Consider the following 15,249-nt stretch of genomic DNA (forward strand, 5'->3'; position numbering starts at 1 on the left):
GTGCAGTGTGAGCTGCAGGTGGAGCACTGGAGGGTCAGGAACCTGAACCTGAGCCCAAGGCGAGAGCCATGACCTGCCAACCCTTTGCATAACAAAGGGCAGGGGGACCTGTGGCCCACCCAGGGGACCTGGGCAACCCAGAGACGCAGGAGGAGCTGGTGACTCCAGACTTATCCATACTTGAACTTTGAGGGTATAAAAGCCCAGGGTTTTCTTTGTCGCCCCTTAGAGACACCCACCTCAAGCTCAAGTTATTTTGATATTGCACCATGATTAAATAATTTTAAGGATCAGGATGTCTGAGATTCTGCTAAGGGAAACCTGGGGTTGAGCCCATAAGGAAACCTGGTCTCACTGGGAGTATGGAGGATGTAGCTGCCAAAGGGGCCTCGGTCCCAGATTAAGTGATGCCGGAGTGGCTCCTGGATGGTCAGAAAGGGAAGTTTCCTTAACAAGGAGAAGCCTGTCAGCATACAGTCTACAGGCAGTCTCCAAACAGTAGATACTCCTGAGTTGTTCCCTCTTAACATTAGTTAGTAGAGACCTTAAAACAAGACCAGTGTGGACTGTTTGGGAACTGGACCTTCAAGACATTGCTATGGTCAGTTGAGCTTGGGTTGTGAGGTAGCCACCATCACCAACAACCAGAAACTGGAAATTCTGGAGTGAAAGTTGCTGTGCTTCTATTATCAGCTCCTTGTACACAGGCACAATAGTATATTGTATTGTGTATTATTCTTAATGTCCTTTCCATGCTGTCCTGCACGTGTGGTAAAGCTACTTCATAAAAGGTGAGTACTTTTTGCATAAGATTCCATCTCTCTATTACTTGTGTTGCTTTATTTGCTCTTTCATAATCTGAAATAAATAAAATCTGAAATGAAAATAAAAATAATCAGCACTGAAGCAATATGCCCTTGTCCTCTTGCACATAAAAACTGAACTTTGAATTCCCAGTGATCGCTGATGAGGCCAACTTCAAACTCTACCAGGAAGTGCTGACTTGCAGCATTTCTCCTCAACTCTCATCTCAGTGTTTTTAGCTCACACCCAGCCTTCTTTCTTTTGTAGAGTGGATTGGTACTGTTTAGCTCAGAGACAGACTACCTTGAGAGTGCAAAGAAAAAAGATAGCCTCAAGGATCAGGAGAATTCGTCAGGAATTCCACTATTAAAACATTTAGACTTCCAAATCTAGCAAAATCTGGTTCCATCAAGACTGGTACTCATAACAGTCAATGAAAGGCTGAAGTAATAGCTGAGGTGGGAAGGGACCTTTGGAGATCATCTAGTCCTAGCTCCCCATCTCAAAGCAGGGGCAACTAGCAGGTTGCTCAGGGTCACGTACAGTTGGGTTTTGACTGTCTCCGAGGATGGAGACTCTAGAGCCTCTCTGAGCAACCTGTGCCACTGTACAAACAACCTTACAGTGAAAAAAACTTTTTCTTGTGTTTAAGTGGAATTTTGCATGCTTTGGTTCATGTCAGTTGCCTCTTGTCCTTTTACAGGGCACCATTGACAAGAGCCTGTCTTTGTGTTCTTTATCAACCCTCCCCCATCTCTATCAAATGTTTATACACATTGGTAAGATCCCTCTGGAGCCTTCTGTTCTCCAGGCTGAACCATCCCAGCTCTCTCAACCTCTTCTCACATGACTGATGCTCCAAACATTTTAGTAGTGTTGTGCTCCTTTGTTCCTATTGTTCCAGTATGTCCATGCCTCTCTTGCACTGGATCCAGCACACTCTTGCACTGGATCCAGTGTGGAGTGACCAGTGCTGAGTGTAGGAGAAGGATCACCTCCCTTAAACCTATTGGCAGTGCTCTTCCTAGTGCAGCATGGAATGCTGTTGTCTTCTTTGCTGCAAAGTTTACCTTTGTTGGTTCAAGGGAAGTCCATCAGGGTCCTCAGGCCTTCACTGCAGAGCTGCTTTCCAGACACTTGGCCTCCAGCCTGTCCAGGTGCCTGGGGTTGTTCCTCCCCACAGGCAGGACATGGCATTTCCTTTTCTTGAATTTCATGAGGTTCCTCTCTGCCCATTTCTCCAGGGTGTCAAAGTCCCTCTGGATGGCAGCACAGCCATTTAGCATGTCACCCACTCCTCCCAGCTTGGTATGACCTGCAGACTTGCTGAATGTGCACTCTGCACCATGGTCAAGGTCATTAATGAAGACGTTAAAGAGTATTGTTACCGGTGTTGTCCCCTGGGCAAAACACCAGTGAGTGGGAAACTAATGACAGGGCATTCCTAGCACAGCATGAAGCACCAGGGACAAGATTCATATTCATAGGCATCTTTGTTTTTTGTTTTCTATTTTTCCATTTCTGCCCTAGAGAATAACCTCTTTAAGAAAACCAGGAAAGACTGTCAATTTTATCCAGATTCCGTAAGTATAATCTTGCCTTGTGTTTGAAGATTAGCTCAGGTAAACAAACTTTGTTGGTGCTGAATGTCCCATTATTGTATGTGGAGAAGATAATCTTGGCAGCAGAGCAGAATCATGGCACAAAAATGGTCTGGCTTTGTTTGCCCTACACATACCTCAAACTGATGGTTACTCTGTTTTCCTTTTGCCTGCTAATCCCCCTCACTCAAAGACACACATTTAAGGTCATGCAGCTTTAACACCTGTCATTTTCTTGAAAGCTGGCCTACCACACAGCTTCTATATATTCCAATGTCATATCTGTCTTACCAGACCTCCTTGGAGGAGTAAGGATAGACAATATTTGATCCCTCACTGGTGGGTTTGATGGAGTGACTGAATTCTGACACTTCAAGTAAGGGATGAAGTAAAAAGAGCTCACCTCCCCTAACCAATTCTGATATGTTAACTCTTATCTCTGGAACAAACTAAAGATGTGTTGCAGCTTCTGCAGTACTGCTGACCTCAGGAAGCCTCTGCATCCCCTCCTTCACAGTAACTATTTTGTGATTTTCTCTGCACCTGTAATTGTGCAGATGAACAGCTCAGATGGGAGAATTAACCAAAAAATCTACATAATAATTATTATTGTTGTTTCTTGTTATTTTGGTTGCCCTGAGACAAAAGGTTACAAAATAATTGCACCAATCAATTCTAGGTAGGTGCAAGGGAAAATCCCTGAGATGGCATGTGATGAGAGCATTAGGGGAAGAATCTGTAATTCTATTAAGCTAGTAGAATCCTAAGGAGTGCACCGTGTTAGAATGCTTGACTTCATGTCTGGTTATACCAGATGGCTTCCATCAAAAGGCAGATGTTTTTCCCAGTCTTCCCCTCAAAAAGGACACCAGAATTTAACTATGCCTTTGTATTTGAATACATAAGCATGAACAAAAGCATATGGTGTAGATATCAGCTTCACAGAACTGTTGGGTAAACGCACTGGGGTGGTAGATATAGCCTTGTGGCAAAGCACTTCTTGAAAATGATTGATTTTTAAAAATACATACATTGTAAAAATACAGCTGACTTCTAAGAAGATAAACAAGATAATCTGCAGTGTAGTTACTTAAGGTTAAGCATGTTAAAAACATGCTTAGCTAATACTTCTTTTAAAATAAAAGACGCATTATTCTGCTTTATGTGTTGTAGCTTTAATGAAAATTCAAAATGTATTATATAACGCCTCTTAAAGATGACTTGGCTGAGTGTTTTCCTATTCAGACTGATGACTGATGCTGTAAGCCTGTCACAGCATACCTAATCCTCATTAATACCTGTTCCATAGTAATTCTTGGGAGTGTGTAGAGTACAAGGTGGTCATCCTCCCAAAATCTCCAAGTGGCTTACAGAGCTCTGCAGTGGGGGAGAGGCATGAGGCTCTCGCTCTATACCTCAGCCCTCCCAGAGAGCTGTGGGTGGTTTGCAGGCAGGCCGTGACAGTAGCTCAGCAGTGGCCCATGGACCCTGCTCCAGCCTGAAGCGCAGGTGTGCAGCTGCAGCGCAGGGTGCCTGGGCAAAGTCACTCTTGGCTTCTCCTGTGCTTGGGGATTTGAATAGACCAACTGCCCTGGTGCTAAACAGCTCCATTGCCAATTACATGATATAATGTTATTATGGGAGCTGTTGCTGAGCTACTCGGAAGCGATGCAGAAGTTGTTTAGGAGTCACAGACTGGACAGTCCCTGTGGCAGGGAGTTTATAGCTGTTTATATATAATTCCACAGTACAAGAAGTCTGCAAGGTGGTATCACTTTTAAATATTATGATAAAATATGAACGCATTCAAAAGGCCTCACAGCTCTTCTGTGCCTAGACACCTTATTGTATTCCCTGTGACAACCAGTGACAGATTCCAGTTAGGGAAGCTAAATAACCTCATCCTGTATTTTGAGCAATTCCAGTAGGAAGGGTAGCTTTACCCTCCTCAAAAGCTGGCAGGGCTTACTACCAGAAACTAAGGCAGCTTGTGCTGGATGTGAGCACCCTGTGTGAAAGAGGTTTGGGTAGTTTCCATTGTGGCAATCCTTTTCTGACTCTAGATTCTTGAATTCTTAGCCAAGGACCTTCTGCCAGGGTTTCTCCTGGCTTTTACAGAAGCAACCCAGGGAATGACTTTAACACACAGAATACAATAAAATGCATATCTGAAGCTTGATCCTACTCCCACTGAACTATCAGAAATGTCAATTGCCTTCAAAAGGAGATAATGCAAATTCTTAGCCTTGCAATAATCAATTAGCAGGGAGTTTAAATTACACTGTCACTGACAGCTTTTCCATCAGCTGTCTCTTAGTGTCTGAAAATGTGATCTTCATACTCTGTTAACAGAGCATATTTTTTTTTTTCCAGAAAATATCTTTGGCAAAGCTCTGTGCTCCTCAGTGGAAATACAGCAGAGACTAATTTAGCTTCTCAATTTTTGTTTTTCTTGGGCAACCTGAAAGAAAAAGATATAAAAAATGAACGATTTGTGAATGTTAGTGTTACATTTTCCCTACAGTTCTTTTTCTGTGAGTGGGGTTAGTATTGCACTGATGTATCTGCACAGGTGTATGTTCAGCAGTGCAAATATTTGTGCTTGGAAGTTTTTCTGTACAGTAGCATCAAGAGTGGCTCATGCCAGATCAGCTATACAGGAGATTACTGCATGCACGTCATCAGGTATGTGGCTGTCTACCCGCACACACCCCAGCACAGACATGTCCTTTTGGACCTGCCCTTGAAAACCCTAGAGGTTGCTGTCTTTAGTCATAAAGTAAACCATTATTTACTTAGGTTAGGGCTACTCCCACAATGCCTTCACAGTCATGCTTCACATCTTGAAGCCCACATAATTTTGAAATGCATGACTTGGAAGCATGAATGAACACTTCTCCCTTTCCTTAGCTGGGATGCATACAGCTTAACGTCCCTTCCTCCTCTGCAGAAGAGAGACATGTCTAAACATTTTCATTTCAGAAGAGAAGCTGATGACAGAGTTTCCTGTGCCATCACAACAGAAGTTCATTCAAGTGCTAGACTGGGCCATCGACTAGACAGGATGGGGAATTTTTATAACCTAGGCTGTTTGTGACTGCAAAATGTTAGAGCAGTGATTTCCAGCCTGTACTGTGTAGGCTTTTGGGACTGGTGAGCCCATGGATGGTGATTAAGAGAGACACTTTGCTGTCTAGTAGTCTACAGCTGGGAAAATTTCTTTTCCCCTCACATCCCCTGGAAAATGTATAGAGATGAAAACCAGCCAAAAACCTTGCCATAATGAAACATCTGCTCTTCTTATCAGACTTGTGTGAAAGGTTTATTGAGTCCAAATTTTTCAACTTTCACCCTGCCCCTCTCTTTATGGCAGGCCAAAATTGGGAAAAAAAAAAAAAAAAAAAAAAAGAGAAAGAAAAAGGGAGGGAAAGGAGAAAGTGGGAAGAGGAAGGGAAGGAAAAAAAAAAAGAGAAAAAGAGGAAAAAAAAAAGAGTAAAGTTTTTATCAGATCTCAGTTTTTGCACTATCCCTGGCAGGTGGTGGGACTGAAGTGATCCCCCAGCCCAGAAGGACTTGCCTTTCTCCACTGTCTTTTTCTAGCAGAGTGCCATAGGATGGTTCTTAAGAAAAAACAAATATTGAAAATACTGAGTAAGATAACTCTTAAACAAGAAAAAAAATGTTTATTTAGAGCAATGGAGAAAAAGGATCTATTAAAATGGGAAAAAAAAAAGTCATACTGTTTCTTCTATACAGGCAAAATGGGACAGATAAATTCAAAGTTCAGAACAGGATTGAAGGTAATACTTCCCTGTTTATTGTGTATCAGGAAAAGTTCAGAAAACTAAGCAGTTATGTGGGGGGGGGGGGCAAGAATGAAGCTGACAATTGTGATTTTTAAGCAAAGAAAAAAGTCATAGCACTGCAAAGAAGATAAACAGACTCAAAAGTGATCAATCAGGAAGCTGCTGATTGAAGGGACAACAAAAAAGTAATTTGGTCTGGTGGCTTGCTGAAGAAGGACATGCTGGAGACAGAAGTCATTACCAGGTGAGGAGAGTGAGGTAAGCACCATTTTCTTTTATTCAAAGCAGGGATGAAAAGAAGAACATCTGAAGAAGAAGGGGGAAGACAGGACAATAAATGATCAAAGAAGACATAGCATATACTATGTAAGAGACAAGCATGGAAGCTTCATAAGCTCATCTTAAAAACCATAAATTATGGCAGTAGCATTAGTTGTGAGCCTCTGAACTGGGAAAAGTTGGGTCTGTACACATTACTAATAAACCCATAATCATATATTGAAACATGTAGAAGCCATGTGGGTGTCTGCACATGCTGAGAGGTAAATCTTTTTCCCCCCTCTTACTTCATCTGAAAATTTGGATGGTATGTATGGTACTGAGGGTTTTTTTTTTTTTTTCCTCATTCAGGGATATTTTGCAGGACACATTTTTATAATCTGTTCTCAGGAAGGCAAAGTTTGGACTCCCCCTGATCTTGTCCCTGATGGGCACTTTTAAAACAGAGGAGAGAAACCTTTATCAATGATCTTCAGTCAGGATCTTCTCTGCTCCAGGTGCCAGCTTTTTATAGCTTTTGATGCATCACACAGGTGGAGAGGCCAGCTCTTGTTGTGCACAGTCCTAGACTATGGAAATGTTTATGAGGTTAGTCCCCTGATGGAGATATACATGAAGCCACAGTGTACTGATGAACCACCCGATCACTGGTTCTTGGAGAAATATATGTGTTCTATTCTTCTTGGTTTGACAAAAATGCTCCTGTCTTAGAAAAGCAAGCGAACAGGGTATGCATCTGGGGCAATGTTCAGTATACTAAATGCACATTTTTATAGGCGCAAAATCATAGTCTAGTAGAAAAACTAGCATCAGGTGCAATAGCACAAATCAGTACTATCCTCACACAGAATTCAATTGTGGTCAAGATCTGGTAAACATTTTACTTTTCAACTGCATACTTTGCACGCTATTTGTATGACATCTCCTTTTCTCTCTTTCCCTTGTTGGCTGACTTTGTGCCCTTTTGGCTTGTCCCACCCCCCCCCCCCTTTTTTTTTTTTCTTCTTAAGCTTAGTGGTGATTCACTGGAAAAAAATTCATTTAGCCAGTGAGTAGGAATTTCTGACCTATTTACAAGTGAACTTCACTATACTTTTCTTAGGTCAAAGTCAAGCCCAAAGTACTCCCAGACTGCCAGTTAAAGCCCTGTCAAGTTCTCAGGGACTTCTGATGTTTCCTCTCCAGCCCATCTGTGCTTACTTCACCTGGCCTACTGTGTCATAGGTGCTGTTCACTGCTAATCCAGAATACTTTCCTTTAAAAGTACCTGTATTCTTGGGGGTGGGTTGTGTGTCTTCCAAAAGGTCTCTAGAAGATACTGCATCGCTGGAGGAACAATGAGAAATAATGGCATTGGAGATTCTACTCTGCTTTCCGGGGTAACACGGAGCTAACTCTTGGTGCTTGAGCTGTTGCTGTCTCTGCTGTGCAGCCTCCGCGTTTCCGAGAGGATCATCCGCGTTTCTATGGGCAGAGCAACCTCCTGTTTTACTGCCATTCACCACAGGATGGCAGTGCAAGATTTTCATTGTCAGTCTGTTTCACTAGTATGTGGATGTGCCTTGTGCGTGTGACAGCATAGTTAGATAGAAAATTAAAACCAGTACTGCTTTTTTTCAGTTTTAAAAACAAAGATATACTGGTTTCCTTTGAAATAGAGTGGATTGTGAAAACACAGAACCAATAAGGAAACAATGCTGCTGCTGCACGTGAGGTGCTGCCACATTTCAGAAATGTACCTCAGCTTTCTTTGTATGCTGACTTTGCATTTAATTAATTCACACCTCCTCCCTCAGAGTAAAACCTGTATTGCAAAGGTATATGATGTACTCTAAGTGGCTTTTGAATTTACGAAGCTTTTGTCCTGACATTGCATCTTTGGCCTGAGTGCTAAGGCACATTCCCTGCCAGTGTGGTCCCAGAGCACATCCTGCCAACAGAGCTGCAAATGATGTTCAGAAGGTCAGTTCAGCCTTCCTTCTCTCTCTCCAGTTTCACCTTCCCATTTTCTTTTTGCAGGTCGAATCAGGAAAAGTTTCATCTGAAAATGTACCTGACAAAACCAAACAGTTGTTACTTAGGTCCCGTCTGGCTTGCAGCTTGGATGCCAGCACAGGCAAGAGGAGGCAGCAGGGAGCCTGGGATCATCATTCTGGCTGCACCTCACGCCCGAGATGTTTCAGGTGGTGGCAGAGTTGAAGAAACCTCTCAGGCCTAGGCTCTGCTGGTTGTTGATTCAACTGGCTTGCCATCACTGGTGCTATTTTCTGGTTTGGTCTTCACAGTGAGATGCTGATGGTGTTTCTTGCTCCATGGCATTTTTGTCAGGATGCAATACAGTAAAGTCTTAGCAGGTCTATATCATTGCCACATGCAATTCAAGTTTTCAACAACATATCCTGCTTTGAACTGCTGCTCACTCTCTCTCTCTCACACACACACACTGATAATTTCTATGCTAGGGCAGTGACTGCATGGCTAAATCTGTACAAAGAGTGTAGCTCTTGCTGGAGACAGTTTGATAAACAAAAGCTAAAGGATTCTTTAAGCAGTATCTATCAGTTAGTGATGCCACTTTTTAAAAGCTTATGTACATGGGTTTAGTAGTCCCAGTAGTCCACTGACAGATAAACAAAGAGTAGAGTTCAGCAGTGCTGCTGGAGGTGTGATAAAGTCTCCAGAGCAGCAGTTCTGTTTTCTCCCCTTCCCAATAAAGGGCAGTTTTATGTTTCAGGAGGTTTCTGGAATGACTAATATGATCTGATGCAGAATCAGCCTCCACTAGAAGACTTAATGGAGGAAAAATGCATTTCTATAGTTAGCACCCAGCACTCTTAGCTGTTTCTGAGAGAAATAGCCTCTTACACTGAGTGTTAGACTTCAGCCTATATCTGCAACATTTCTGAAACCTGGTATTTTTCTTTGCGGTGTAATATCAGGAAAATATCCATTTTATCTGAAGAGAAGATTATTTTAATTCTGACAGAACATACCTCTCTCTGTCAGTTCTAGTGATATAGTGGTAACTGAAAAGTGGACAGAAACACCTATTTAGTAGGAGATGTAGCTACATTGTCTAAATCAAACTGAGAAAAAACATCTACCTCTTCACTCAGAACTATACAAAAGTTCTTTAATCTTTTCCAGATGTATAATCTGGGTTTTCTTCTTGCACAGATAGAAACAGTAATACATATTGAATGTGTCTGTCTAACTGCAGTAACAAACTGCAGAACAAGAACAAACCCCTTCAAGAACAAACCTTGCAGCTAATATTCAGGTAATATTCTCATATGTTTCCAGATGTAATCAGAGATACTGCAAGTTCACAACTGCATAGACCCTGAGCATGTCACAAACGCACATTCCTCATTAAGGAATTAAACTTTGCCAAACCCCTGTGGCACAGGGATGGTGATAATCTCTATTTCCATGGCAGGAAGTGGTTGGGTCCAACTGCAGCCTTGGTATGACCTGTGGGCTGGTGTGATGTGCTGTGTGGCAGGGGAATTAGGGACAGAAGGGGAAGGGGACAGCATCCCTGTAGGCTTGTTGTCCTACAAGGCCATGTAAGAGCAGTCATTTTTTCTTCAGGAGGGTTTGCAATATGACGAGATCTGGCCAGTAGCACAGCTGCAGCACAGTTATCAGAGCACAGATCCTGTACTCCTGTGTTCATCCATATGCATGCACTTCACAGTGCCACACTCTGAATGCATTCCTGTGGCAGGGGCATTTTTGGGGATGGAGAAGGGAAGGGAAGAGATGGTCAAAACCAGAACTGAAAATGTGCTAAGGGAAGAGGAGTATGGGAAGGAGGAAGAAAAAAGGGAGGAGGGCAGGAAACACAGAGGGCATTGAGAGACTTAAGGTAGCAGCTGAGAACCTACAATGGTGGGAGAGATTATTAAGAGCAACAGTAATAAGAGAGCAACAGACAAAGTGGTATTGTTTGTATACAAACACATGCTTACACATATGTCAGAATTGACATAAAATTTGTGTTAGGAGGAGAGGAACTGTCTCATACAGAAAAAGGCAGGGTTTAGACATCTGTGGCTGTCCTGGTTACAAGGAGTCCCCAAACGCCTCCTGCTCTGCATGCAGCGGAGCTGCTGTGGAAACCCTGAGGCTGTGGAGGTGCCCACAGCTGCTCTCCCAGGGCATGTCTCTGAGGGCAGCCTTCAGCCCAGCAGCAGGGCAGGTGTGCAGACGGCAGCAGGGCTCTCCCTGTGTGCTGGCAAGCAGACGGGTCAAGCTGTGCATCTGCAGGAGCTGGGCAGAGCTGAGAATAAACCCCAGATTTCCTGCGCCTCGGCTCCATCCATAAGGCCGCTGCTTCCCCACGCACTAATCTGACATTACAGAATGTATGGCGATGCAAAGCCACAAAGAAACTAAATTAGGAGAGTAGTAGGCGTATGACTTGCATGCAATGTTTCCCTTTCACTGCAAATTCCTCGTTTACTGTTATTTTTGCATCGGCCCGTGTGACTGAATTCCCATAAAGTGGTCTCCCACTCCTCAGGCAGTTGATAGAGCAGGAGGCAGTCACTGGGCTGATCGGTGCCTGAAAATTAGAGAGACACAGATCAGGCATCTGAGAAAGAGACGCTGGTGTGGGAAGGGATGTACGAACCGCTCTGGCACAATTCATTTATTAGGCAAATGATTAAAGCTAAAATGGAGAAAAAATTAACTGCTTCCCTGGTTGTATATATAAGCTGGACATTTGTGGGGAGTGAGCAAGTGGTTATCAACAATAAAAGAGTAATAAAAAGATAAGATCTTTGCATTCCAATTAAAAGAAAAATCATTGCAACATGATGAGATGTTTTCCCTGGCAAAGAGGCAAAGAATTTCTCTCCAGGCAGGAGACAAATACCTACCTCTTTCCTTTTATCAAGTATTAACCCATAGGCCTCTGACAGGAAAAGGCAGAGAACTAGTACAGGGATTTCTATTGGAAATGAGAAAATACTTTTTTTTTTCTTTCTCTTTGTTGAAATTTGAAGAAAGATTGGACCAATGAATCAATGGGGTGGAGGAAAACCAAGCTATTAGGAGATTAAAATCAGGGAAACCTTTGAGCAAGATGGCTTCTCTGATGGAACTGGGTAAGAAATGAAAGAAACAAATATCAGCTTTGCTTCCCTTTCCTGTCGCCTGCACATTAGCCACACGTTTGCAAAACACACCATGCAGCATATGCTGATCCAATGGCAAGGCACTCTTCTGCCAGAAAGCTTTTTCTTACTGAGACTTTCAGCTCCAACCAATGAAAAACAAGTATCAGATGAAGTGATCTAATGATAAATTCACAATATTCAGTGCTGAGGTAGCATACGTGCAAATGCTTGAGTCAATGGAACAAGTAGGTTTGCCTTTTCTGTACTGTTTTTTCAAGATTGTTCCAAAGTGGCTGGAGTGATGCCTAAGGTTTAAGTACATGATTTACTGAAGGCATTCAGAGGCCACATTCTGGCTTGTCTTCTTTCTGTCAGTGCCAGGCAGGTAGATAGATAATCAAGGAGAAAGTTGGTTTCACTGATTAACCTTAAGGATCCATGGTGGAGATTGCAGTTTTTTACAAAGTCAAGAAATGTCATTGATTCAACTGCCCAAGAAGCCTGCTACCTCTGTAAACAAAATTTTAGAAATTATTTCAAAAATTGAAGTGCTTAATTATTTACTATTGAGTATAGTTTTAAAATCTGGTTCTTGCTTGTTTTATTTTTAAAAATTTCTTTGCAGTGGAAGACAGAGGTTTTTTTGTTTTGTGCATGTGCAGTGTAGACCTGAGAAGAATATCTGTTTATTACTATGGAAAATGCTGACTGTAAAGAATGCCTGAAAAAAATAAGAAAATATATCTGAAAACATAAGGGAATACAACATTTCAGCCAGTATATTCCAGAAAAAATCATTTGAATGCGGCACAGTGGTATCTCTTAGAAAATGTAATGCAGTGACTTGGTTTCCCTGTTCTACGAGCAAGTTTCTCATCCTGGCTTCAGCTCCCACAGTGCTGGAGGAGCCCTGTTCATGTGAGGGGCAGCTGTACTGTGCCATAGGAGGTGGAGGGTGATGGGGAGACTTCCTCAGGGAGAGGGACTTCTGGCCCAAAATGAGATACTGAAGTCATATTTATACATCACAGTTTTGAAGCTATTGCTCTTCTATTGAAAGATGTCAGTTTTCCAGTGGGAAATCTATCCTCCAGATTTTCTGACCAGAACTTATGTTTATCAGTCTCCTAATTCCAAAACCTCTTCTCCAGCACTTCCTTTTCTTTGACAATCCACTAACAGCTTCATTCCCTTCCCTATCATTGGCTCATCTTTCTTCTTATGTGGAAGTGTAGATCAGTTGAAACATGTATATTTCTTGTCTCCTTCCAATAGCAATTTGATTCTTCACATTAACCTTAAATTTCAAACACATTGAGGAGAAAGATAGGAGTCTTCTGTACCTATCATTTGTTTCAGTATTGGGATCTAAAAATAACTTCATTACATCCCCCACTTTTGTGCTTTACATACATTATAGAAAATGTTTTAACAGCATTTGGCAGGACACAATTAACCAGTGAGCAGACCTTCCTGATAAATATTCACAGGTTCAAATCTGCATGTTGTAGGCTGAATTAATATCTACACCTACTGCATATGCTAAGTATGATGTCATGGAAGGACTTCAGTGAGTTTCTAATTCTTAGTGGATGTATATATCTATATAGATATATATATCTATATAGATGCATATATCTATCTCAAGCTGCAGTTCCAGATAAAGATTCCTCATATGGGTACCCGAGTGGTATCTATGGTCAGGGAGTACAATGGATACATCCTTAGTGGCAAGATGATAGTTACTTCCTCATGCCAGGGGAATACCCAGAACAGCATTAATAGGTGTCAGCTGCAGGAAAATTGTCTGACCCATTGAACTTTTATTTTTTGCAGAGTTAGAGAATTTCTATTTATTTAAGCATTTTTAATGTTGCAATATTTAATGAAATATATGTTTTAAAAAGTGGGTTTCTAGAACTGCACAATTTGTTTAAGTAACATTTTCCTAGTTAACAATTGTTTAGGAAAACACTAAGATCCATCTTAATATAAGCCAACAGATGAACTTCTTAAGGGTACCTTCTAACCTAGGTTTTTCTAATTTAGCCATAACTCAGGACTTATACTTAGTCTCTTGTATTCTAGGTGACTGCCTGAGTGACCAGTCTACTGGCTAATATGGGAAGAATCTCTCATTCTCTCTTCTGAGGGCTTAATATCAGAAATTAAATACTTATTTGAGAAGGTCTTTGGACTCTGAACTTTGCTGTGTTTCCTGATTAGTGGGCTAGAGATTCAAAGTCTTTTCTCTCCCTGCTATCTTCCCTTTGCTTTGATTTCCAGACCAGTAGTAGCTAATAATTTATAGGAAACTGAACATTTCCAAAAGTAAATAAAGATGGAAAGAAACCAACCCCTTGGTAACTATATCATCCCCAAGTTATGCCACTAAGGAGTGATTTGGGAGAAAGTGTTTGGATGAAAGAACTATCTTTAGACAGACAAGAGTTTTGATCAAACACAATTTTTGTGATTGAGTTGAACTTAATACATTTTGGGTTTAATCTTTATCTGTCAGCACCCTTATACTGCCCTGACTCTTCCCCATATGCTGAATTTGGGAGAAAATGAGAGAGACTGAGCCATAAGAAAAACTATTAAAAATATTTTAAAAAAATGCAGTACTGAGATACATACTGCAACTCCATTGACTTTACAGTGTCTTTGAAAGATATTACTAAATCCACTTTCTTTAGTTAATTCTAAATGTTATATTCCCCTGGTTATTTCTGTTAGCTGTGTTTCCCTAGTTTTGCTTTTAAAATACAGAATTAAATATTAAAAGGTTAAGGTTTCTTTTTTATGCTTTCCTCCCCCCACCTCTTCTGGTCTAGTCTAAATGCCAGGAGGAGAAAATGCATTCTCAGACTTAACTCAGCTGCTAGCTTTAAATATTCTGTACTAAATTAGGTACAGAAACATGGTAAGATACATGGTACTCTGGAAATATGGCTTTGAGCAACAGAATTGTGATAGCTCAGGAAACTGCACTGACAATCAGCAAGAGCTCTATCCTGATGAGTAATGGGGGAGATTTGTCATTGTCTTCTCACACCACATATTTACATATGAACTCTAATTTCAGAACCAATTAGGTGTCATATACTTTTGCACATGGGCACATTTTCCTGAACAATATGGGAAGAACAAACTTTGAATTAAAAAAAAAAAAAAAAAGAGAGAAGTTCAGATCAATCATACTCTTATTTTAATCTTGCTTTAAAGTGCTGTTTCCTTTTTTTCCCCTAAATAGTTTTTTATGTGGTTGCTGAAACATCTGTGTAAGAAAAGCTACAATACTCATACAAGGAAAGTCCCTGTTGGTTTTTCAACACCATTTTTATTAAGATTTTTTAATTTTAAAAGGGAGGATCTAATAAGCACACCAGCCATAGAAACCCCTTATCATCATGACTACTGTTTAAGTTTTATGAAGAGTAACAAAAATGACATCTATGCCATGGGTTGTCTGTGGAGGTATCTAAAGTGGTTTGGGAAGGTACATTCTGAAGGAAACATTTTTATATGCAGAAAAATTAGGTCTGAAAGTGTATTGATTGAGCAAGGAGATCAGCCATACAGATGAGCATTTAGGTGTGTTTGAATTGTTTAACGTCCACAGTTATC

This window comes from Onychostruthus taczanowskii, unplaced genomic scaffold (assembly GCF_017590055.1).
Source record: "Onychostruthus taczanowskii isolate IOZ18803 unplaced genomic scaffold, ASM1759005v1 scaffold115, whole genome shotgun sequence".
Taxonomy (NCBI): Eukaryota; Metazoa; Chordata; class Aves; order Passeriformes; family Passeridae; genus Onychostruthus; species Onychostruthus taczanowskii.